Here is a 13,452-nt window from a genome sequence, read left to right on the forward strand (position 1 = left end):
GAGCCTGGGCACGTGCATAAAAGTAATTTTCAGCAGTTTCCGTAGTGTAGTGGTTATCACGTTCGCTTCACACTCGAAAGGTCTCCTGTTCGAAACTGGGCGGAAACAGTATTCTTTGTTCCTGCTTACTCCACAAAATAAAACTCTACTTAGTGGAATTGTCTGAAACTGGATAAGAAGTACAACTGCCCCAGGGTTGGCTTTTCCTCCACACAATCAAAGTGTTCTGACTAGCGTTCCCAGCAAACTGGATGAAAAGAAGCAGAATTTTCCATTCTGATGTGCAACCTTTCATGCATGCCGAGGTAGAGGATCATATCGTCAATGTGAAGCTGTCTCTGACAGCAGAAACATGCTCAATAAGTATCGTCTCTGTGTTAAATGGCTGTTGTCTTACTAGCAACTGGTAGAAATCTCCCCTTCAGGGAATCGAACCCTGGTCTTCCGCGTGACAAGCGGAGATACTATCCACTATACTAACGAGGACTGCGCTAGTAGCATTTTTGGCTAAATAAAAAAAAAGTGCCGTTGTTCCGGCCTATGAAGGGAATTCTTGAAGCTATACAGGGGAGGCTTTAAGTGAAGTAGACATTTACTGTCACTCAATGACACAGCAGCTGTGACTGAATCCATTCGGAAATCATGTTGTCTGGCATCTGAAATGTTTGCAGTCAAGTGTGAATGGTGCATTGAGCCTGGGCACGTGCACAATAGTTATCTTCAGCAGTTTCCGTAGTGTAGTGGTTATCACGTTCGCCTAACACGCGAAAGGTCCCCTCTTCGAAACTGGGCGGAAACAGTATTCTTTGTTCCTGCTTACTCCACAAAATAAAACTCTACTTAGTGGAATTGTCCGAAACTGGATAAGAAGTACAACTGCCCCAGGGTTGGCTTTTCCTCCACACAATCAAAGTGTTCTGACTAGCGTTCCCAGCAAACTGGATGAAAAGAAGCAGAATTTTCCATTCTGATGTGCAACCTTTCATGCATGCCGAGGTAGAGGATCATATCGTCAATGTGAAGCTGTCTCTGACAGCAGAAACATGCTCAATAAGTATCGTCTCTGTGTTAAATGGCTGTTGTCTTACTAGCAACTGGTAGAAATCTCCCCGTCAGGGAATCGAACCCTGGTCTTCCGCGTGACAAGCGGAGATACTATCCACTATACTAACGAGGACTGCGCTAGTAGCATTTTTGGCTAAATAAAAAAAAAGTGCCGTTGTTCCGGCCTATGAAGGGAATTCTTGAAGCTATACAGGGGAGGCTTTAAGTGAAGTAGACATTTACTGTCACTCAATGACACAGCAGCTGTGACTGAATCCATTCGGAAATCATGTTGTCTGGCATCTGAAATGTTTGCAGTCAAGTGTGAATGGTGCATTGAGCCTGGGCACGTGCATAAAAGTCATTTTCAGCAGTTTCCGTAGTGTAGTGGTTATCACGTTCGCCTAACACGCGAAAGGTCCCCTCTTCGAAACTGGGCGGAAACAGTATTCTTTGTTCCTGCTTACTCCACAAAATAAAACTCTACTTAGTGGAATTGTCCGAAACTGGATAAGAAGTACAACTGCCCCAGGGTTGGCTTTTCCTCCACACAATCAAAGTGTTCTGACTAGCGTTCCCAGCAAACTGGATGAAAAGAAGCAGAATTTTCCATTCTGATGTGCAACCTTTCATGCATGCCGAGGTAGAGGATCATATCGTCAATGTGAAGCTGTCTCTGACAGCAGAAACATGCTCAATAAGTATCGTCTCTGTGTTAAATGGCTGTTGTCTTACTAGCAACTGGTAGAAATCTCCCCGTCAGGGAATCGAAGCCTGGTCTTCCGCGTGACAAGCGGAGATACTATCCACTATACTAACGAGGACTGCGCTAGTAGCATTTTTGGCTAAATAAAAAAAAAGTGCCGTTGTTCCGGCCTATGAAGGGAATTCTTGAAGCTATACAGGGGAGGCTTTAAGTGAAGTAGACATTTACTGTCACTCAATGACACAGCAGCTGTGACTGAATCCATTCGGAAATCATGTTGTCTGGCATCTGAAATGTTTGCAGTCAAGTGTGAATGGTGCATTGAGCCTGGGCACGTGCACAATAGTCATCTTCAGCAGTTTCCGTAGTGTAGTGGTTATCACGTTCGCCTAACACGCGAAAGGTGCCCTGTTCGAAACTGGGCGGAAACAGTATTCTTTGTTCCTGCTTACTCCACAAAATAAAACTCTACTTAGTGGAATTGTCCGAAACTGGATAAGAAGTACAACTGCCCCAGGGTTGGCTTTTCCTCCACACAATCAAAGTGTTCTGACTAGCGTTCCCAGCAAACTGGATGAAAAGAAGCAGAATTTTCCATTCTGATGTGCAACCTTTCATGCATGCCGAGGTAGAGGATTATATCGTCAATGTGAAGCTGTCTCTGACAGCAGAAACATGCTCAATATGTATCGTCTCTGTGTTAAATGGCTGTTGTCTTACTAGCAACTGGTAGAAATCTCCCCGTCAGGGAATCGAACCCTAGTCTTCCGCATGACAAGCGGAGATACTATCCACTATACTAACGAGGACTGCGCTAGTAGCATTTTTGGCTAAATAAAAAAAAAGTGCCGTTGTTCCGGCCTATGAAGGGAATTCTTGAAGCTATACAGGGGAGGCTTTAAGTGAAGTAGACATTTACTGTCACTCAATGACACAGCAGCTGTGACTGAATCCATTCGGAAATCATGTTGTCTGGCATCTGAAATGTTTGCAGTCAAGTGTGAATGGTGCATTGAGCCTGGGCACGTGCATAAAAGTAATTTTCAGCAGTTTCCGTAGTGTAGTGGTTATCACGTTCGCTTCACACTCGAAAGGTCCCCTGTTAGAAACTGGGCGGAAACAGTATTCTTTGTTCCTGCTTACTCCACAAAATAAAACTCTACTTAGTGGAATTGTCCGAAACTGGATAAGAAGTACAACTGCCCCAGGGTTGGCTTTTCCTCCACACAATCAAAGTGTTCTGACTAGCGTTCCCAGCAAACTGGATGAAAAGAAGCAGAATTTTCCATTCTGATGTGCAACCTTTCATGCATGCCGAGGTAGAGGATCATATCGTCAATGTGAAGCTGTCTCTGACAGCAGAAACATGCTCAATAAGTATCGTCTCTGTGTTAAATGGCTGTTGTCTTACTAGCAACTGGTAGAAATCTCCCCGTCAGGGAATCGAAGCCTGGTCTTCCGCGTGACAAGCGGAGATACTATCCACTATACTAACGAGGACTGCGCTAGTAGCATTTTTGGCTAAATAAAAAAAAAGTGCCGTTGTTCCGGCCTATGAAGGGAATTCTTGAAGCTATACAGGGGAGGCTTTAAGTGAAGTAGACATTTACTGTCACTCAATGACACAGCAGCTGTGACTGAATCCATTCGGAAATCATGTTGTCTGGCATCTGAAATGTTTGCAGTCAAGTGTGAATGGTGCATTGAGCCTGGGCACGTGCACAATAGTTATCTTCAGCAGTTTCCGTAGTGTAGTGGTTATCACGTTAGCCTAACACGCGAAAGGTCCCCTCTTCGAAACTGGGCGGAAACAGTATTCTTTGTTCCTGCTTACTCCACAAAATAAAACTCTACTTAGTGGAATTGTCCGAAACTGGATAAAAAGTACAACTGCCCCAGGGTTGGCTTTTCCTCCACACAATCAAAGTGTTCTGACTAGCGTTCCCAGCAAACTGGATGAAAAGAAGCAGAATTTTCCATTCTGATGTGCAACCTTTCATGCATGCCGAGGTAGAGGATCATATCGTCAATGTGAAGCTGTCTCTGACAGCAGAAACATGCTCAATAAGTATCGTCTCTGTGTTAAATGGCTGTTGTCTTACTAGCAACTGGTAGAAATCTCCCCGTCAGGGAATCGAACCCTGGTCTTCCGCGTGACAAGCGGAGATACTATCCACTATACTAACGAGGACTGCGCTAGTAGCATTTTTGGCTAAATAAAAAAAAAGTGCCGTTGTTCCGGCCTATGAAGGGAATTCTTGAAGCTATACAGGGGAGGCTTTAAGTGAAGTAGACATTTACTGTCACTCAATGACACAGCAGCTGTGACTGAATCCATTCGGAAATCATGTTGTCTGGCATCTGAAATGTTTGCAGTCAAGTGTGAATGGTGCATTGAGCCTGGGCACGTGCACAATAGTTATCTTCAGCAGTTTCCGTAGTGTAGTGGTTATCACGTTCGCCTAACACGCGAAAGGTCCCCTCTTCGAAACTGGGCGGAAACAGTATTCTTTGTTCCTGCTTACTCCACAAAATAAAACTCTACTTAGTGGAATTGTCCGAAACTGGATAAGAAGTACAACTGCCCCAGGGTTGGCTTTTCCTCCACACAATCAAAGTGTTCTGACTAGCGTTCCCAGCAAACTGGATGAAAAGAAGCAGAATTTTCCATTCTGATGTGCAACCTTTCATGCATGCCGAGGTAGAGGATCATATCGTCAATGTGAAGCTGTCTCTGACAGCAGAAACATGCTCAATAAGTATCGTCTCTGTGTTAAATGGCTGTTGTCTTACTAGCAACTGGTAGAAATCTCCCCGTCAGGGAATCGAACCCTGGTCTTCCGCGTGACAAGCGGAGATACTATCCACTATACTAACGAGGACTGCGCTAGTAGCATTTTTGGCTAAATAAAAAAAAAGTGCCGTTGTTCCGGCCTATGAAGGGAATTCTTGAAGCTATACAGGGGAGGCTTTAAGTGAAGTAGACATTTACTGTCACTCAATGACACAGCAGCTGTGACTGAATCGATTCGGAAATCATGTTGTCTGGCATCTGAAATGTTTGCAGTCAAGTGTGAATGGTGCATTGAGCCTGGGCACGTGCACAATAGTTATCTTCAGCAGTTTCCGTAGTGTAGTGGTTATCACGTTCGCCTAACACGCGAAAGGTCCCCTCTTCGAAACTGGGCGGAAACAGTATTCTTTGTTCCTGCTTACTCCACAAAATAAAACTCTACTTAGTGGAATTGTCCGAAACTGGATAAGAAGTACAACTGCCCCAGGGTTGGCTTTTCCTCCACACAATCAAAGTGTTCTGACTAGCGTTCCCAGCAAACTGGATGAAAAGAAGCAGAATTTTCCATTCTGATGTGCAACCTTTCATGCATGCCGAGGTAGAGGATCATATCGTCAATGTGAAGCTGTCTCTGACAGCAGAAACATGCTCAATAAGTATCGTCTCTGTGTTAAATGGCTGTTGTCTTACTAGCAACTGGTAGAAATCTCCCCGTCAGGGAATCGAACCCTGGTCTTCCGCGTGACAAGCGGAGATACTATCCACTATACTAACGAGGACTGCGCTAGTAGCATTTTTGGCTAAATAAAAAAAAAGTGCCGTTGTTCCGGCCTATGAAGGGAATTCTTGAAGCTATACAGGGGAGGCTTTAAGTGAAGTAGACATTTACTGTCACTCAATGACACAGCAGCTGTGACTGAATCCATTCGGAAATCATGTTGTCTGGCATCTGAAATGTTTGCAGTCAAGTGTGAATGGTGCATTGAGCCTGGGCACGTGCACAATAGTTATCTTCAGCAGTTTCCGTAGTGTAGTGGTTATCACGTTCGCCTAACACGCGAAAGGTCCCCTCTTCGAAACTGGGCGGAAACAGTATTCTTTGTTCCTGCTTACTCCACAAAATAAAACTCTACTTAGTGGAATTGTCCGAAACTGGATAAGAAGTACAACTGCCCCAGGGTTGGCTTTTCCTCCACACAATCAAAGTGTTCTGACTAGCGTTCCCAGCAAACTGGATGAAAAGAAGCAGAATTTTCCATTCTGATGTGCAACCTTTCATGCATGCCGAGGTAGAGGATCATATCGTCAATGTGAAGCTGTCTCTGACAGCAGAAACATGCTCAATAAGTATCGTCTCTGTGTTAAATGGCTGTTGTCTTACTAGCAACTGGTAGAAATCTCCCCGTCAGGGAATCGAAGCCTGGTCTTCCGCGTGACAAGCGGAGATACTATCCACTATACTAACGAGGACTGCGCTAGTAGCATTTTTGGCTAAATAAAAAAAAAGTGCCGTTGTTCCGGCCTATGAAGGGAATTCTTGAAGCTATACAGGGGAGGCTTTAAGTGAAGTAGACATTTACTGTCACTCAATGACACAGCAGCTGTGACTGAATCCATTCGGAAATCATGTTGTCTGGCATCTGAAATGTTTGCAGTCAAGTGTGAATGGTGCATTGAGCCTGGGCACGTGCACAATAGTTATCTTCAGCAGTTTCCGTAGTGTAGTGGTTATCACGTTCGCCTAACACGCGAAAGGTCCCCTCTTCGAAACTGGGTGGAAACAGTATTCTTTGTTCCTGCTTACTCCACAAAATAAAACTCTACTTAGTGGAATTGTCCAAAACTGGATAAAAAGTACAACTGCCCCAGGGTTGGCTTTTCCTCCACACAATCAAAGTGTTCTGACTAGCGTTCCCAGCAAACTGGATGAAAAGAAGCAGAATTTTCCATTCTGATGTGCAACCTTTCATGCATGCCGAGGTAGAGGATCATATCGTCAATGTGAAGCTGTCTCTGACAGCAGAAACATGCTCAATAAGTATCGTCTCTGTGTTAAATGGCTGTTGTCTTACTAGCAACTGGTAGAAATCTCCCCGTCAGGGAATCGAACCCTGGTCTTCCGCGTGACAAGCGGAGATACTATCCACTATACTAACGAGGACTGCGCTAGTAGCATTTTTGGCTAAATAAAAAAAAAGTGCCGTTGTTCCGGCCTATGAAGGGAATTCTTGAAGCTATACAGGGGAGGCTTTAAGTGAAGTAGACATTTACTGTCACTCAATGACACAGCAGCTGTGACTGAATCCATTCGGAAATCATGTTGTCTGGCATCTGAAATGTTTGCAGTCAAGTGTGAATGGTGCATTGAGCCTGGGCACGTGCACAATAGTTATCTTCAGCAGTTTCCGTAGTGTAGTGGTTATCACGTTCGCCTAACACGCGAAAGGTCCCCTCTTCGAAACTGGGCGGAAACAGTATTCTTTGTTCCTGCTTACTCCACAAAATAAAACTCTACTTAGTGGAATTGTCCGAAACTGGATAAGAAGTACAACTGCCCCAGGGTTGGCTTTTCCTCCACACAATCAAAGTGTTCTGACTAGCGTTCCCAGCAAACTGGATGAAAAGAAGCAGAATTTTCCATTCTGATGTGCAACCTTTCATGCATGCCGAGGTAGAGGATCATATCGTCAATGTGAAGCTGTCTCTGACAGCAGAAACATGCTCAATAAGTATCGTCTCTGTGTTAAATGGCTGTTGTCTTACTAGCAACTGGTAGAAATCTCCCCGTCAGGGAATCGAACCCTGGTCTTCCGCGTGACAAGCGGAGATACTATCCACTATACTAACGAGGACTGCGCTAGTAGCATTTTTGGCTAAATAAAAAAAAAGTGCCGTTGTTCCGGCCTATGAAGGGAATTCTTGAAGCTATACAGGGGAGGCTTTAAGTGAAGTAGACATTTACTGTCACTCAATGACACAGCAGCTGTGACTGAATCCATTCGGAAATCATGTTGTCTGGCATCTGAAATGTTTGCAGTCAAGTGTGAATGGTGCATTGAGCCTGGGCACGTGCACAATAGTTATCTTCAGCAGTTTCCGTAGTGTAGTGGTTATCACGTTCGCCTAACACGCGAAAGGTCCCCTCTTCGAAACTGGGCGGAAACAGTATTCTTTGTTCCTGCTTACTCCACAAAATAAAACTCTACTTAGTGGAATTGTCCGAAACTGGATAAGAAGTACAACTGCCCCAGGGTTGGCTTTTCCTCCACACAATCAAAGTGTTCTGACTAGCGTTCCCAGCAAACTGGATGAAAAGAAGCAGAATTTTCCATTCTGATGTGCAACCTTTCATGCATGCCGAGGTAGAGGATCATATCGTCAATGTGAAGCTGTCTCTGACAGCAGAAACATGCTCAATAAGTATCGTCTCTGTGTTAAATGGCTGTTGTCTTACTAGCAACTGGTAGAAATCTCCCCGTCAGGGAATCGAACCCTGGTCTTCCGCGTGACAAGCGGAGATACTATCCACTATACTAACGAGGACTGCGCTAGTAGCATTTTTGGCTAAATAAAAAAAAAGTGCCGTTGTTCCGGCCTATGAAGGGAATTCTTGAAGCTATACAGGGGAGGCTTTAAGTGAAGTAGACATTTACTGTCACTCAATGACACAGCAGCTGTGACTGAATCCATTCGGAAATCATGTTGTCTGGCATCTGAAATGTTTGCAGTCAAGTGTGAATGTTGCATTGAGCCTGGGCACGTGCACAATAGTCATCTTCAGCAGTTTCCGTAGTGTAGTGGTTATCACGTTCGCCTAACACGCGAAAGGTCCCCTGTTCGAAACTGGGTGGAAACAGTATTCTTTGTTCCTGCTTACTCCACAAAATAAAACTCTACTTAGTGGAATTGTCCGAAACTGGATAAGAAGTACAACTGCCCCAGGGTTGGCTTTTCCTCCACACAATCAAAGTGTTCTGACTAGCGTTCCCAGCAAACTGGATGAAAAGAAGCAGAATTTTCCATTCTGATGTGCAACCTTTCATGCATGCCGAGGTAGAGGATCATATCGTCAATGTGAAGCTGTCTCTGACAGCAGGAACATTCTCAATATGTATCGTCTCTGTGTTAAATGGCTGTTGTCTTACACGCAACTGGTAGAAAACTCCCCGTCAGGGAATCGAACCCTGGTCTTCCGCGTGACAAGCGGAGATACTATCCACTATACTAACGAGGACTGTGCTAATAGCATTTTTGGCTAAATAAAAAAAAGTGCCGCTGTTCCGGCCTATGAAGGGAATTCTTGGAGCTATACAGGGGAGGCTTTAAGTGAAGTAGACATTTACTGTCACTCAATGACACAGCAGCTGTGACTGAATCCATTCGGAAATCATGTTGTCTGGCATCTGAAATGTTTGCAGTCAAGTGTGAATGGTGCATTGAGCCTGGGCACATGCACAATAGTTATCTTCAGCAGTTTCCATAGTGTAGTGGTTATCACGTTCGCCTAACACGCGAAAGGTCACCTCTTCGAAACTGGGCGGAATCAGTATTCTTTGTTCCTGCTTACTCCACACAATAAAACTCTACTTAGTGGAATTGTCCGAAACTGGATAAGAAGTACAACTGCCCCAGGGTTGGCTTTTCCTCCACACAATCAAAGTGTTCTGACTAGCGTTCCCAGCAAACTGGATGAAAAGAAGCAGAATTTTCCATTCTGATGTGCAACCTTTCATGCATGCCGAGGTAGAGGATCATATCGTCAATGTGAAGCTGTCTCTGACAGCAGAAACATGCTCAATAAGTATCGTCTCTGTGTTAAATGGCTGTTGTCTTACTAGCAACTGGTAGAAATCTCCCCGTCAGGGAATCGAACCCTGGTCTTCCGCGTGACAAGCGGAGATACTATCCACTATACTAACGAGGACTGCGCTAGTAGCATTTTTGGCTAAATAAAAAAAAAGTGCCGTTGTTCCGGCCTATGAAGGGAATTCTTGAAGCTATACAGGGGAGGCTTTAAGTGAAGTAGACATTTACTGTCACTCAATGACACAGCAGCTGTGACTGAATCCATTCGGAAATCATGTTGTCTGGCATCTGAAATGTTTGCAGTCAAGTGTGAATGGTGCATTGAGCCTGGGCACGTGCACAATAGTCATCTTCAGCAGTTTCCGTAGTGTAGTGGTTATCACGTTCGCCTAACACGCGAAAGGTCCCCTGTTCGAAACTGGGTGGAAACAGTATTCTTTGTTCCTGCTTACTCCACAAAATAAAACTCTACTTAGTGGAATTGTCCGAAACTGGATAAGAAGTACAACTGCCCCAGGGTTGGCTTTTCCTCCACACAATCAAAGTGTTCTGACTAGCGTTCCCAGCAAACTGGATGAAAAGAAGCAGAATTTTCCATTCTGATGTGCAACCTTTCATGCATGCCGAGGTAGAGGATCATATCGTCAATGTGAAGCTGTCTCTGACAGCAGGAACATTCTCAATATGTATCGTCTCTGTGTTAAATGGCTGTTGTCTTACACGCAACTGGTAGAAAACTCCCCGTCAGGGAATCGAACCCTGGTCTTCCGCGTGACAAGCGGAGATACTATCCACTATACTAACGAGGACTGTGCTAATAGCATTTTTGGCTAAATAAAAAAAAGTGCCGCTGTTCCGGCCTATGAAGGGAATTCTTGGAGCTATACAGGGGAGGCTTTAAGTGAAGTAGACATTTACTGTCACTCAATGACACAGCAGCTGTGACTGAATCCATTCGGAAATCATGTTGTCTGGCATCTGAAATGTTTGCAGTCAAGTGTGAATGGTGCATTGAGCCTGGGCACATGCACAATAGTTATCTTCAGCAGTTTCCATAGTGTAGTGGTTATCACGTTCGCCTAACACGCGAAAGGTCACCTCTTCGAAACTGGGCGGAATCAGTATTCTTTGTTCCTGCTTACTCCACAAAATAAAACTCTACTTAGTGGAATTGTCCGAAACTGGATAAGAAGTACAACTGCCCCAGGGTTGGCTTTTCCTCCACACAATCAAAGTGTTCTGACTAGCGTTCCCAGCAAACTGGATGAAAAGAAGCAGAATTTTCCATTCTGATGTGCAACCTTTCATGCATGCCGAGGTAGAGGATCATATCGTCAATGTGAAGCTGTCTCTGACAGCAGGAACATTCTCAATATGTATCGTCTCTGTGTTAAATGGCTGTTGTCTTACACGCAACTGGTAGAAAACTCCCCGTCAGGGAATCGAACCCTGGTCTTCCGCGTGACAAGCTGAGATACTATCCACTATACTAACGAGGACTGTGCTAATAGCATTTTTGGCTAAATAAAAAAAAGTGCCGCTATTCCGGCCTATGAAGGGAATTCTTGGAGCTATACAGGGGAGGCTTTAAGTGAAGTAGACATTTACTGTCACTCAATGACACAGCAGCTGTGACTGAATCCATTCGGAAATCATGTTGTCTGGCATCTGAAATGTTTGCAGTCAAGTGTGAATGGTGCATTGAGCCTGGGCACGTGCACAATAGTTATCTTCAGCAGTTTCCATAGTGTAGTGGTTATCACGTTCGCTTCACACTCGAAAGGTCCCCTGTTCGAAACTGGGCGGAAACAGTATTCTTTGTTCCTGCTTACTCCACAAAATAAAACTCTACTTAGTGGAATTGTCTGAAACTGGATAAGAAGTACAACTGCCCCAGGGTTGGCTTTTCCTCCACACAATCAAAGTGTTCTGACTAGCGTTCCCAGCAAACTGGATGAAAAGAAGCAGAATTTTCCATTCTGATGTGCAACCTTTCATGCATGCCGAGGTAGAGGATCATATCGTCAATGTGAAGCTGTCTCTGACAGCAGAAACATGCTCAATAAGTATCGTCTCTGTGTTAAATGGCTGTTGTCTTACTAGCAACTGGTAGAAATCTCCCCGTCAGGGAATCGAACCCTGCTCTTCCGCGTGACAAGCGGAGATACTATCCACTATACTAACGAGGACTGCGCTAGTAGCATTTTTGGCTAAATAAAAAAAAAGTGCCGTTGTTCCGGCCTATGAAGGGAATTCTTGAAGCTATACAGGGGAGGCTTTAAGTGAAGTAGACATTTACTGTCACTCAATGACACAGCAGCTGTGACTGAATCCATTCGGAAATCATGTTGTCTGGCATCTGAAATGGTTGCAGTCAAGTGTGAATGGTGCATTGAGCCTGGGCACGTGCACAATAGTCATCTTCAGCAATTTCCGTAGTGTAGTGGTTATCACGTTCGCCTAACACGCGAAAGGTCCCCTGTTCGAAACTGGGCGGAAACAGTATTCTTTGTTCCTGCTTACTCCACAAAATAAAACTCTACTTAGTGGAATTGTCCGAAACTGGATAAGAAGTACAACTGCCCCAGGGTTGGCTTTTCCACCACACAATCAAAGTGTTCTGACTAGCGTTCCCAGCAAACTGGATGAAAAGAAGCAGAATTTTCCATTCTGATGTGCAACCTTTCATGCATGCCGAGGTAGAGGATCATATCGTCAATGTGAAGCTGTCTCTGACAGCAGGAACATTCTCAATATGTATCGTCTCTGTGTTAAATGGCTGTTGTCTTACACGCAACTGGTAGAAAACTCCCAGTCAGGGAATCGAACCCTGGTCTTCCGCGTGACAAGCAGAGATACTATCCACTATACTAACGAGGACTGTGCTAATAGCATTTTTGGCTAAGTAAAAAAAAGTGCCGCTGTTCCGGCCTATGAAGGGAATTCTTGGAGCTATACAGGGGAGGCTTTAAGTGTAGTAGACATTTACTGTCACTCAATGACACAGCAGCTGTGACTGAATCCATTCGGAAATCATGTTGTCTGGCATCTGAAATGGTTGCAGTCAAGTGTGAATGGTGCATTGAGCCTGGGCACGTGCACAATAGTCATCTTCAGCAGTTTCCGTAGTGTAGTGGTTGTCACGTTCGCCTAACACGCGAAAGGTCCCCGGTTCGAAACTGGGCGGAAACAGTATTCTTTGTTCCTGCTTACTCCACAAAATAAAACTCTACTTAGTGGAATTGTCTGAAACTGGATAAGAAGTACAACTGCCACAGGGTTGGCTTTTCCTCCACACAATCAAAGTGTTCTGACTAGCGTTCCCAGCAAACTGGATGAAAAGAAGCAGAATTTTCCATTCTGATGTGCAACCTTTCATGCATGCCGAGGTAGAGGATCATATCGTCAATGTGAAGCTGTCTCTGACAGCAGGAACATTCTCAATATGTATCGTCTCTGTGTTAAATGGCTGTTGTCTTACACGCAACTGGTAGAAAACTCCCCGTCAGGGAATCGAACCCTGGTCTTCCGCGTGACAAGCAGAGATACTATCCACTATACTAACGAGGACTGTGCTAATAGCATTTTTGGCTAAATGAAAAAAAGTGCCGCTGTTCCGGCCTATGAAGGGAATTCTTGGAGCTATACAGGGGAGGCTTTAAGTGAAGTAGACATTTACTGTCACTCAATGACACAGCAGCTGTGACTGAATCCATTCGGAAATCATGTTGTCTGGCATCTGAAATGTTTGCAGTCAAGTGTGAATGGTGCATTGAGCCTGGGCACGTGCATAAAAGTCATCTTCAGCAGTTTCCGTAGTGTAGTGGTTATCACGTTTGCTTCACACGCGAAAGGTCCTCAGTTCGAAACTGGGCGGAAACAGTATTCTTTGTTCCTGCTTACTCCACAAAATAAAACTCTACTTAGTGGAATTGTCCGAAACTGGATAAGAAGTACAACTGCCCCAGGGTTGGCTTTTCCTCCACACAATCAAAGTGTTCTGACTAGCGTTCCCAGCAAACTGGATGAAAAGAAGCAGAATTTTCCATTCTGATGTGCAACCTTTCATGCATGCCGAGGTAGAGGATCATATCGTCAATGT

The 13,452-nt window shown here is 44.6% G+C and overlaps 13 non-coding genes across 13 annotated transcripts; all 13 read left to right on the forward strand.

Annotated features, from left to right (window-relative positions):
* The first annotated feature begins 726 nt into the window (after positions 1 to 726).
* trnav-aac (transfer RNA valine (anticodon AAC)) lies at positions 727 to 799 on the forward strand. Its single transcript has one exon. It is a non-coding gene; the product is annotated as a tRNA-Val (tRNA).
* A 618-nt stretch (positions 800 to 1,417) lies between these two features.
* trnav-aac (transfer RNA valine (anticodon AAC)) lies at positions 1,418 to 1,490 on the forward strand. The gene has a single exon. It is a non-coding gene; the product is annotated as a tRNA-Val (tRNA).
* A 618-nt stretch (positions 1,491 to 2,108) lies between these two features.
* On the forward strand, positions 2,109 to 2,181 carry trnav-aac (transfer RNA valine (anticodon AAC)). Its single transcript has one exon. It is a non-coding gene; the product is annotated as a tRNA-Val (tRNA).
* Positions 2,182 to 4,181: 2,000 nt separating this feature from the next.
* Positions 4,182 to 4,254, forward strand: trnav-aac (transfer RNA valine (anticodon AAC)). Its single transcript has one exon. It is a non-coding gene; the product is annotated as a tRNA-Val (tRNA).
* Positions 4,255 to 4,872: 618 nt separating this feature from the next.
* Positions 4,873 to 4,945, forward strand: trnav-aac (transfer RNA valine (anticodon AAC)). Its single transcript has one exon. It is a non-coding gene; the product is annotated as a tRNA-Val (tRNA).
* A 618-nt stretch (positions 4,946 to 5,563) lies between these two features.
* On the forward strand, positions 5,564 to 5,636 carry trnav-aac (transfer RNA valine (anticodon AAC)). The gene has a single exon. It is a non-coding gene; the product is annotated as a tRNA-Val (tRNA).
* A 1,309-nt stretch (positions 5,637 to 6,945) lies between these two features.
* On the forward strand, positions 6,946 to 7,018 carry trnav-aac (transfer RNA valine (anticodon AAC)). Its single transcript has one exon. It is a non-coding gene; the product is annotated as a tRNA-Val (tRNA).
* A 618-nt stretch (positions 7,019 to 7,636) lies between these two features.
* trnav-aac (transfer RNA valine (anticodon AAC)) lies at positions 7,637 to 7,709 on the forward strand. The gene has a single exon. It is a non-coding gene; the product is annotated as a tRNA-Val (tRNA).
* Positions 7,710 to 8,327: 618 nt separating this feature from the next.
* Positions 8,328 to 8,400, forward strand: trnav-aac (transfer RNA valine (anticodon AAC)). Its single transcript has one exon. It is a non-coding gene; the product is annotated as a tRNA-Val (tRNA).
* Positions 8,401 to 9,708: 1,308 nt separating this feature from the next.
* Positions 9,709 to 9,781, forward strand: trnav-aac (transfer RNA valine (anticodon AAC)). Its single transcript has one exon. It is a non-coding gene; the product is annotated as a tRNA-Val (tRNA).
* Positions 9,782 to 11,779: 1,998 nt separating this feature from the next.
* On the forward strand, positions 11,780 to 11,852 carry trnav-aac (transfer RNA valine (anticodon AAC)). Its single transcript has one exon. It is a non-coding gene; the product is annotated as a tRNA-Val (tRNA).
* A 617-nt stretch (positions 11,853 to 12,469) lies between these two features.
* On the forward strand, positions 12,470 to 12,542 carry trnav-aac (transfer RNA valine (anticodon AAC)). The gene has a single exon. It is a non-coding gene; the product is annotated as a tRNA-Val (tRNA).
* A 617-nt stretch (positions 12,543 to 13,159) lies between these two features.
* trnav-cac (transfer RNA valine (anticodon CAC)) lies at positions 13,160 to 13,232 on the forward strand. The gene has a single exon. It is a non-coding gene; the product is annotated as a tRNA-Val (tRNA).
* Positions 13,233 to 13,452: the final 220 nt, after the last annotated feature.

Source organism: Anarhichas minor, unplaced genomic scaffold (genome assembly GCF_050575085.1).
Source record: "Anarhichas minor isolate MPS153535 unplaced genomic scaffold, ASM5057508v1 ptg000136l, whole genome shotgun sequence".
NCBI lineage: Eukaryota > Metazoa > Chordata > Actinopteri > Perciformes > Anarhichadidae > Anarhichas > Anarhichas minor.